Source organism: Magnolia sinica, chromosome 11 (assembly GCF_029962835.1).
Source record: "Magnolia sinica isolate HGM2019 chromosome 11, MsV1, whole genome shotgun sequence".
Classification (NCBI taxonomy): Eukaryota; Viridiplantae; Streptophyta; class Magnoliopsida; order Magnoliales; family Magnoliaceae; genus Magnolia; species Magnolia sinica.
The window spans coordinates 36786830-36795326 of NC_080583.1; the positions used below are offsets into that span (position 1 = coordinate 36786830).

The window sequence follows — 8497 nt, forward strand, 5'->3', positions numbered from 1 at the left end:
TAGCCTCAGTTGCATAAGAACTGAGGTGAAAAGTCTACATTTTAGCCTCATTTGCATAGAAACTGAGGTGAAAAGTCTACTTTTTAGCCCTAGTTACATGGGAACCGAGGCCAAAAGTCTACTTTATAGCTTAGAACCGATGCCAAAAGTCAACGTTTAAGAATATAAAAAAAAATTGAGAATATTAAAAGAATTAATAATTTTTAAAATTTTTGACAATTGTGAAAAATTGAAAATTTTGGGAAAAAATGGAGACAATTGGGAAAAAATTGAGAATTTTGAAAAAAAATTAAAAAATCGAGAGTTTTGAAAAAGATTTGAATTTTGAATTTTTTAAGAACTAAGAATTTTTTAAAATTTTCTGAACTTTTAAAAAATTAAGAATAAAAAAAAATGATAATTATGAAAAAGTATGATTTTTTTTAATTGAGAATTTAAAAAAAATTAAGAATTTTGAAAAAGTTTGAAATTTTTGAAAAAAAATAAGAAATTTGAAATTGAGAATCTTGAAAAAAATTGATTTTTTTTTTTAAATTGAGAAATTTTAATAATTGAAAATTCTGGAAAAAAAAAAAGAAATTTCAAATAAAATTGGACTTTTTAGCCTCGGTTGCGTAGGAACTGAGGCCAAACATTTACCTTTTAGCCTCGATTGCATAAGGAACCGAAGCTAAAAGTCTAATTCTGAAATATAAGTTCGACAGGTGTGCATGGATGATTTTTCCCTGACTCCTTTTCTCACTCGATGTGCGAGCGAGCGAGAGAGATCTTCATTCTCTTTCTAAGGTTTTCTCTAGGGATTTCACACCTCGATCGTCCCTCCTCTTTTTTTCATTTAATTTTCTACAAATCTCTTTGATTTCTTCGATCTTTGAAGAACCTGTCAAGACCTCGATCTCTTTCTTCGCTTTTTCGCCTAGGGTTTCTGCTCCCAATTCGTAGATTTTACTCTTTTTTTTCTCGTCTTCAGCTTCAATCTCTGTAAAAGAGATGGAATCCTTCTTCGCCGTTCCTTTCTAGGGTTCCTGCACGAGATTTGCTGTTTTGTCCGTTGGGTTCCTGGACAATACATTCAAGAAGGTTGGGAGAATGCAGCAGAGATTGAAGCAGCAGCAACGGCAAATTAAGCCCTCTGTTTTGTAGGATCTGGAAGAAAGGAGATGAGATTTGAGAAAGTAGCTTCTTTCAATCAAATTGAGGTGGGTTTTTTTTTCTTTTTTTCTTTTTTCTCATTGGAATTTTTAAGCCATTGTATTGAATTTTTATTTTTTTATTTTTTTGGCATTTAGGTAAAAAAGGAAAAAGGAAGGGTGATGATGGATTTTACAATGGATTACAAAGATCCAGGGGCCAACACAAACCCTAGTGCTGGATATTTGTTCCCGCCTCCACCAACTCACCTTAATCGTCCGTAATTAATAGTTTATGCTTCCTAATCAAATAAGGCCTAGTGGGGTGACACGTGGTAGCTTATTACACTGTCTCTGTTCATTTCTATTTTCTTATTATTTTTTGGGTAGGGATATTTGAATGCAGTTTTAGCTTTTGCAATGTCTAATGACAAGGTCTTGTTTCTCTGTTGCAAACACGCTGAGTCGACTCATTTACTGGTTAAAAAGCATCCCTAAGTTATGGAACGGCGGCCATACTATGGCATAGTATGATGGATGATACGCATGCAGCTACAAGTTGTTTAGGATTTCTGTACAAGGCATTTAACTAATTTGTTGTTTCTAGATTTTTTTTAAAAAATTATATATATATATATATATATATATATATATATATATATATATATATATATATATATATATATATATATATATATATATTTCCATTTTATCTTTCTTTGAATATTATATATTATTCTATTTTTGAATAGGTTTTTCAATTTTCTTCTTTACTATATCCAGATAAAATTAAGCCCATTTTATTGCCTATAATGAGAAGGATGTTAGCTACAGATGGACAAGGTATATATGCTACTCTGAGATCTCATTTCCAGTTATGTAGTTCTTGAATTGTCTATGCTCTTTTACTTCTTGAATTGTTTCGTTGTTCACATCATTTACCAAGACTTGGTTGTTGATGTTTTAATGTTTATTTTGCCCAACCAAGGGCAATCCTCACTCACCTTGTGATAGCTGCAGACTTGTGTTCATAGTCTGTGCATTTACACTAGGATCATCATTCAATAGTTGGTTCTAGTGGAATGTGGCAACTTCCTCATTCTTCTTTTCTTTTCTTCAAGTTTTATCGTGGTTTTAGTTTAAGACCATTGCTACTTGCTAATGCCTATCTATTTAAAATTCATCTGCTATTTTTTAGCGGTTCAAAAATTACTTACTAGTTTATCAAATTGTCTATTTAGTCGTGATTATTAGTATGCCTTTATTACTGAATGCTAGTTGGTTGGGGCTATGGAGCTTGGGATGCTTGGAACTATCTCACTGATTTGTATTGTATTTGTTTAGGATGCTATGTCATGATTTTCCAATTAATCATATCTAAGGCCATTTCCTGATTTGAATTATGATTGGAATGAATACTTGATTCATTGGAATGTTTGCATGGATATGAATCCTAAGGAGTGATGTGTGACTAAGTGTAACAGAACTTTAAAGTTTGTTCCCTTGTGTTCTAATTAAATTGTAATCACTTTCCTTAACATTCAAAAATTGAGGGACTGGGCTCAAAAATGCAATACCACAAACAAAAGGTATCATCAGGCAAGGTGCAACTTGCTGGATCAAAACAACTCATCCTTGCTTCCAAATTACCCTCAAATCAGCAAGTGAGTTTTAAATTGTTTTAACGTGAGAAGCATGATCATCTAGAGATTTGGTTAGGAATTCAGCTACATGCTTGTTATCTTCCCCATCTCTTCGTTCTTCTCCTTCTATCTTTTAAACTTAAAATCTTTCCTTGTACCAGTGAATATTAATCTTATAGACATGTCTTGCAAGTACTGCCACAGTTGGCATTGTATCGCCAGAAGGTCCAAAAGAAAAGGTGGTGAAACTTAAGCAAGGCAATGCAATACCACTGAATCTTGGAGTGCATTCAGTGAAGAAGAGAACTAATGTGTTACTTCTTGGTGATCACCTTGGAGATCTAGGAATGTCTGATGGTTTGAACTATGAGAACCAAATTGCCGTTGGATTCTTGTAAGTAAATCACTGCCTTTCTATCTTTTATAGTTATAAATTGTCAGTTTTCTTTTTTCCTGTGAACCGTTACTTGTAGATAAATGGTCTTAGTTGAATTTGTTGGTGTTATGTTTTAAAAGCTTGTTCCATCAGCAGAATTCCAACCAGAATACCATATGCTACCCTAAAATCAGATAGAATATTTCCCAGTTTCAGACGAAGTTGTAGATAACTAAACAAAAGAAGTCCTAGGAATTTTATGTTGATGGGAACAAAGCCTCAATTGCATTATTTTCCTTTTCGGAGTTAATTTTTCTTCATTTGTTTATTATCTCTTTGACATCCAATTTAAAAGCCTTTACCATTACATGATAGTTATGGCTGTTATAACAGTTAAATTTCAAGAAAATAAAACATAGAAAAGTCGTCAAAATCTACAATATCTGTTTTACATCAACCATTCCAATTTCTTCCATTAACGACCATTAACAAGATGGGTGTTTTTGATAAAATGGCCGCTATAGCAGTTTCTACAACCATGCTTTTAACTTAAGATACATTCGGATGTGCAGTTGATTTAAATTAAATTCCAACAAGTAAGATATCCAAAATTGGATTACTCCCACTTTATTTAGTGAGTGATATGGTCCAAGTTGCAATTCCAACAATGTTGAGAGAAAACTACATCTATAATCATAAAATTGTTACGATTGTTTATTTCCACTCTGTTGCATCTTATTATCTTAGTTGAAGTTTGTATGTCCAACCTTATTATAGTTTTGCTTTGAAGAAAACTATGCTTGCATTGCAATGTTTTAGATATTTTTTTCCTTTTCTTTTTTTGAAGTTGTATGTTGTATCTTGGATACCATTTCTCATTTTGGTTATTGGATTGGCATTATGAATGTAGATGGAAGGACAATCCAGTAATACAAGATTCGTGAATTCCCAGTATGTTTGTTATCCTTGGGTTTTCATAGTGCTTTATGGGAAGCTGTGCAGGCATTAAAATTAATTTACAAGATCCATGTTTGCAGTTTAAACTTTCTTGAAGAATTTGATTGTTTTGAGAGCTTATATAATCACCCCTAGAGATTTTTTGCTATTTTTTCACTAGATTTTGCAATTGATGTGGTCTACAACTTAACTAGATGGTACTTTTGCATGTATTGTTTTATCAGGGAATTTATAAGTCATAGAGAATCTGGGTGTGCGTGTGTATGTCAGAGTCTATCTTTATCAGTAAAAATAAGTGGTAGATGGCTCTGTCCTTTTCTAGAGCCACTCCCTCTGAATGTTTTAGAGTCTGTGACTAGAACATATCTCTCAGGAAGATTGGAACTATGCCCAACAGTGGTGGCTTGCAACCAGCTTCTCCTTTGATGTAGCTGTAAACAGATTCTGAGGGTAGAGAATCTCTCCCAGTACATGCACAATTTGTTATTCAAAATCAGTATCTAGCCTGGGCAAGAATTAAAAAATTCATTGTTCTTTAGTTTGTTTTTTTTATCTCCTCTGGAGTACTCATAGCTGGCTACCAATGGTCTAGTTCCTCCCACTTCTGTTGCATTACTGTGGAGTAGACCTCAATTGATCCCCTTGTGTCATATTCATCATTTCATGGTGCAATTGGTACACATGAGTCTCGATAACCAGTTCTCAGGACACATCTTCTTTCTTCTTTCAGTCACCAATACAATTCCAAATTTTTCTTAAGTTCCATTTGATTGACATTAAATAAATAAAATGATATGCTTTCACTAAGAGGAACAAAAGAAAAGATTTTCAATTCCCAAAAAGTGATCTCTAAGGGGCTTCTACCTTTGTGAATTTTATTTTTCCTGGAAAGTATTGGTCCAAACTAGTCCTCTCTAATTTCTTTTAATGAGAACTCCCCATGATTGTGTCTACGAAAGCTGAGCCTAGGTTAATTCTCTACTGTTCTGCTTCATGATCCATGAGCATTTATATTAATTGAACTGGGGATGCATTTTGAGTTTCCCTTTAAATAAGTTTCTATAACTTGTAGCGATAATCTTTAGTTTTGATTAATGTCGGATTGATTTCTTTTGGTTGGCAGTTATGTGATTGCTCCATATAAAGAGTACCCACAACTGCTTGGTTTACTATTGAAATTGTTAAAGGAGTTGGTGGATTGGGTTCAAACAGCTAGGGGATTGCGATAGCCTTTGATTTTACAACTAAAGGGGTTCTCCAAGCTACAATGCAAGGCGAATTGTGGCGGATGAAGGACATGGATGGGAGGCCACCCGAAATGATTGGATTGTGGCTAGAAAAGAGTGTCACATTCATTGACAATCATGATACAGGATCCACACAACAGTTATGGGCATTCCCTTCGGATAAAGCCATGTAAGGATATGCTTATGTTCTCACCTACCCAGGAATCCCTTCCATAGCGAGTTCTAATCATCTACTGTTGTTATAGTTTTTTTTTTCTCTTGCTGTAAGTATCCATAAAATTACATGTCCTCTGAGATTTGGATGGTTATAAGCACAATTGAACTGGTATGCTCCACCATACATGGACTAAAAAAGTTTACCTTCCTAGCACATTTGAAGTGTCAGCTATTAGGTCCCTAATTAAACAGTTTGTAAAGAACCATGGTGTGTGCATTGAATAAACTTGAGTGAGATGTGTTCAAGAAGGTCCTGCACACATCTCACTTAACCATTGCCAAGATTCCATTGACCTGATGTTCCAAAAGGTTAAAAGCAGAGTTATTTCTGTTTTTGTTTTTGGGTTCAGTCACTTTCTCGGCTTGTAATAGGAAAGATAGCACGGGGAGTTGTGTTCATTTGACACATGGACAGTCTCACACAAAATTATTGCTAATGGCAAGTTCTTCTTTGCAGATGCTTTTAGACAACCGAACAAGCTGTAGTTGTTCATCAGCCAAGCAAAAGTCATACCCAAATCTTGCGTTGTGATTTTTTATTATTCGTGGAACCTAATGTTGTGTAATAGTTTGATTGAGTTTGTTTTGAAAACTTTAAATAGTAAACAAGTGAGATTGATTGTTTGATTGAGTTGTTAACTATTTTGTTGGTATTATGGCTTTCATGATTGATTGTTTCATGAGTGGATTGAATGAATGGATTAGTAGTTTAAATAAATATTAAAAAAATTAAACATTTTTAGCCTCAATTTGTAACCGAGGCTTGGATTTAGCCTCGGTTGTTGAGAACCGAGGTTAAAAATAGATTTAGCTTCGATTGGAGGCAACAGAGGTTAAAATTTGGATTTAGTCTCAGTTGGAAACAATGGAGGCTAAAATTTTGATTTAGCCTCATTTCGAGAAAACTGAAGCTAAAAAGGTCTTTTAGTCTCATTTGAAGAACCGAGGCTATAAAAGTCATTTTAGCCTCGGTTGCTAAAACTGAGGCTAAAGCCTTTAGCCACGGGGATTTCAACCTCTAAAGGTTTTAGCCTCAGTTTTTAACCTTTTTAGCCTTAATTTTGAACCGAGGCTGAAGCCCCCTTTTCTTGTAGTGTGAGGATTTGAAGTTTTGGCTTTTTGACAATAGTTGTGCCCTTGTGTGTCATTTCTAAGATATCCCAGGCTTGTTTTTCAATATCACAAGATATAATTCTTTTGAACTCATCTGGTGATAGTGCACAAGTGATTACATTGAAAGCTTTGGCATTGGCACTGCTCTCATTTTTCTAAAGATACTGCACTCACTTCCTAAGAGATTCAATTCCAAGGTGACAGCGATTCAGGAACTTCAAGACACGGATAATATGAGGGTGGAAGAGCTTGTTTGTTCCCTACAAACCTACGAGTTGAATTTCAAGGCTCCTAAAGGTAAGTTTACAACCCTTAAATCATCTAAATGTATTTCTCAAGATAATAGTAGTAATTCTGATTGTGAAAACTCATAAGATGATATGACCTTATTAGTTAGGAAGTTTTATAAGATTTTTAAAAGCAAAAAGAGAGTTGATTTTCAAACACCCTATGAGAAGAAAAAGGGTAAAACTAAAAATTGGAAATCACTAAAATACAGCCAATGCTTCAGCTGTCATGAATACGGGCATCTGGCAAACAAGTGCCCAAAAAGGGACAAATTAAAGAAGAAAGGCATGTTGGCCACATAGGATGAATCGTCCTACTCTAAAGCCTCTTCTGAGTCGGATAATTTAGAACCTGAATCTACTAGTGAGGTCAAGGCCTTAATGACCTTTTTGACAATAGTCGTACCCTCGTGTGTCATTTCTAAGATATCCTAGGCTTGTTTTTCAATATCACAAGATATAATTCTTTTGAACTCATCTGGTGATAGTGCACAAGTGATTACATTGAAAGCTTTGGCATTGTCACTGCTCTCATTTTTCTAAAGAGTAGTCCACATATAATATGGTGTTTCTTTAATGGTCTTAGTTCCATCGGTGCCCAGAACTTCATATGTAGTGGGTTCCATCTAGTCACTGTGGCTTGCCACACACTCTCATCGATGGACCTTAAAAAGATCCTCATCTTGGCTTTTCAATACACATAATTGGAGCCATCAAATGGTGGTGGCGTAGTAATAGAGAGGCTATCTAAATTTGACATATTAGGAGCTCGAGATCGCTTAGCTTAGGAAATTAATCCAATGTAATGAGCTATTAGGCTCTGATACCACTTGTAAAAGGGTGAGTCCCAAGTCCTAGAGGGGGGGGGGGGAGGTGGGGGGGTGAATAGGACTATGTTAAATAATAAAATAATGCGGAAAGATAATACAAATAGTAGGAATATAAAGCAACCTCAAATGCACAAGTATTGAGAGTTTGATACAAATGTTGTTCCAAGGACAACCTTACACCAAAAACCAATAGCTTATCATGGGACAACCTGATTTCTAGAACGTTTGTGAGTATTAAAAACTCAAATTGATGCAGAGGTAAATGAAATAAATCAAGCTATTACAACATTCACCACATGTACATCAAAATAAATACAACATTCAACACATCACATACATCACCATCATCATCATCACCATCCAAACTATAGTGGGTCGAGTGTACAGCAACTGTTCTTAAATAGTCACCTTACTCCACTCCCAATATCCACAACCCACGGGATATCGACTTTCACTAAGAAAGAAGGTTTTCCAAGGTTCACCTTAAAACCTTTACAATTATGTTTTCAATGGGCTATCCCAATTAAAAACCCCACACACTGAGATTTTCTGCTTATCTCAGTCAAAACCAAAATGTAATAAATAAACCACAATGTAATAAATAAAATATCTTTATCTTACAAAATAAAATATACTTATCATTTTTAAATAAAAATGTTCAATGTGCAATCTCACAAAAGAAGGGGTTCTAGGTCTAG

General features: G+C 34.6%; 2 long non-coding RNA genes across 2 annotated transcripts; both read left to right on the top strand.

Annotated features, from left to right (window-relative positions):
* Positions 1–742: 742 nt before the first annotated feature.
* LOC131218341 (uncharacterized) lies at positions 743–1668 on the top strand. The gene is made up of 2 exons (XR_009157655.1): positions 743–1199; positions 1290–1668. It is a non-coding gene; the product is annotated as an uncharacterized LOC131218341 (long non-coding RNA).
* A 260-nt stretch (positions 1669–1928) lies between these two features.
* Positions 1929–5327, top strand: LOC131219037 (uncharacterized). Its single transcript, XR_009157975.1, has 3 exons — positions 1929–3167; positions 4060–4100; positions 5230–5327. It is a non-coding gene; the product is annotated as an uncharacterized LOC131219037 (long non-coding RNA).
* The last annotated feature ends 3170 nt before the right edge of the window (positions 5328–8497 follow it).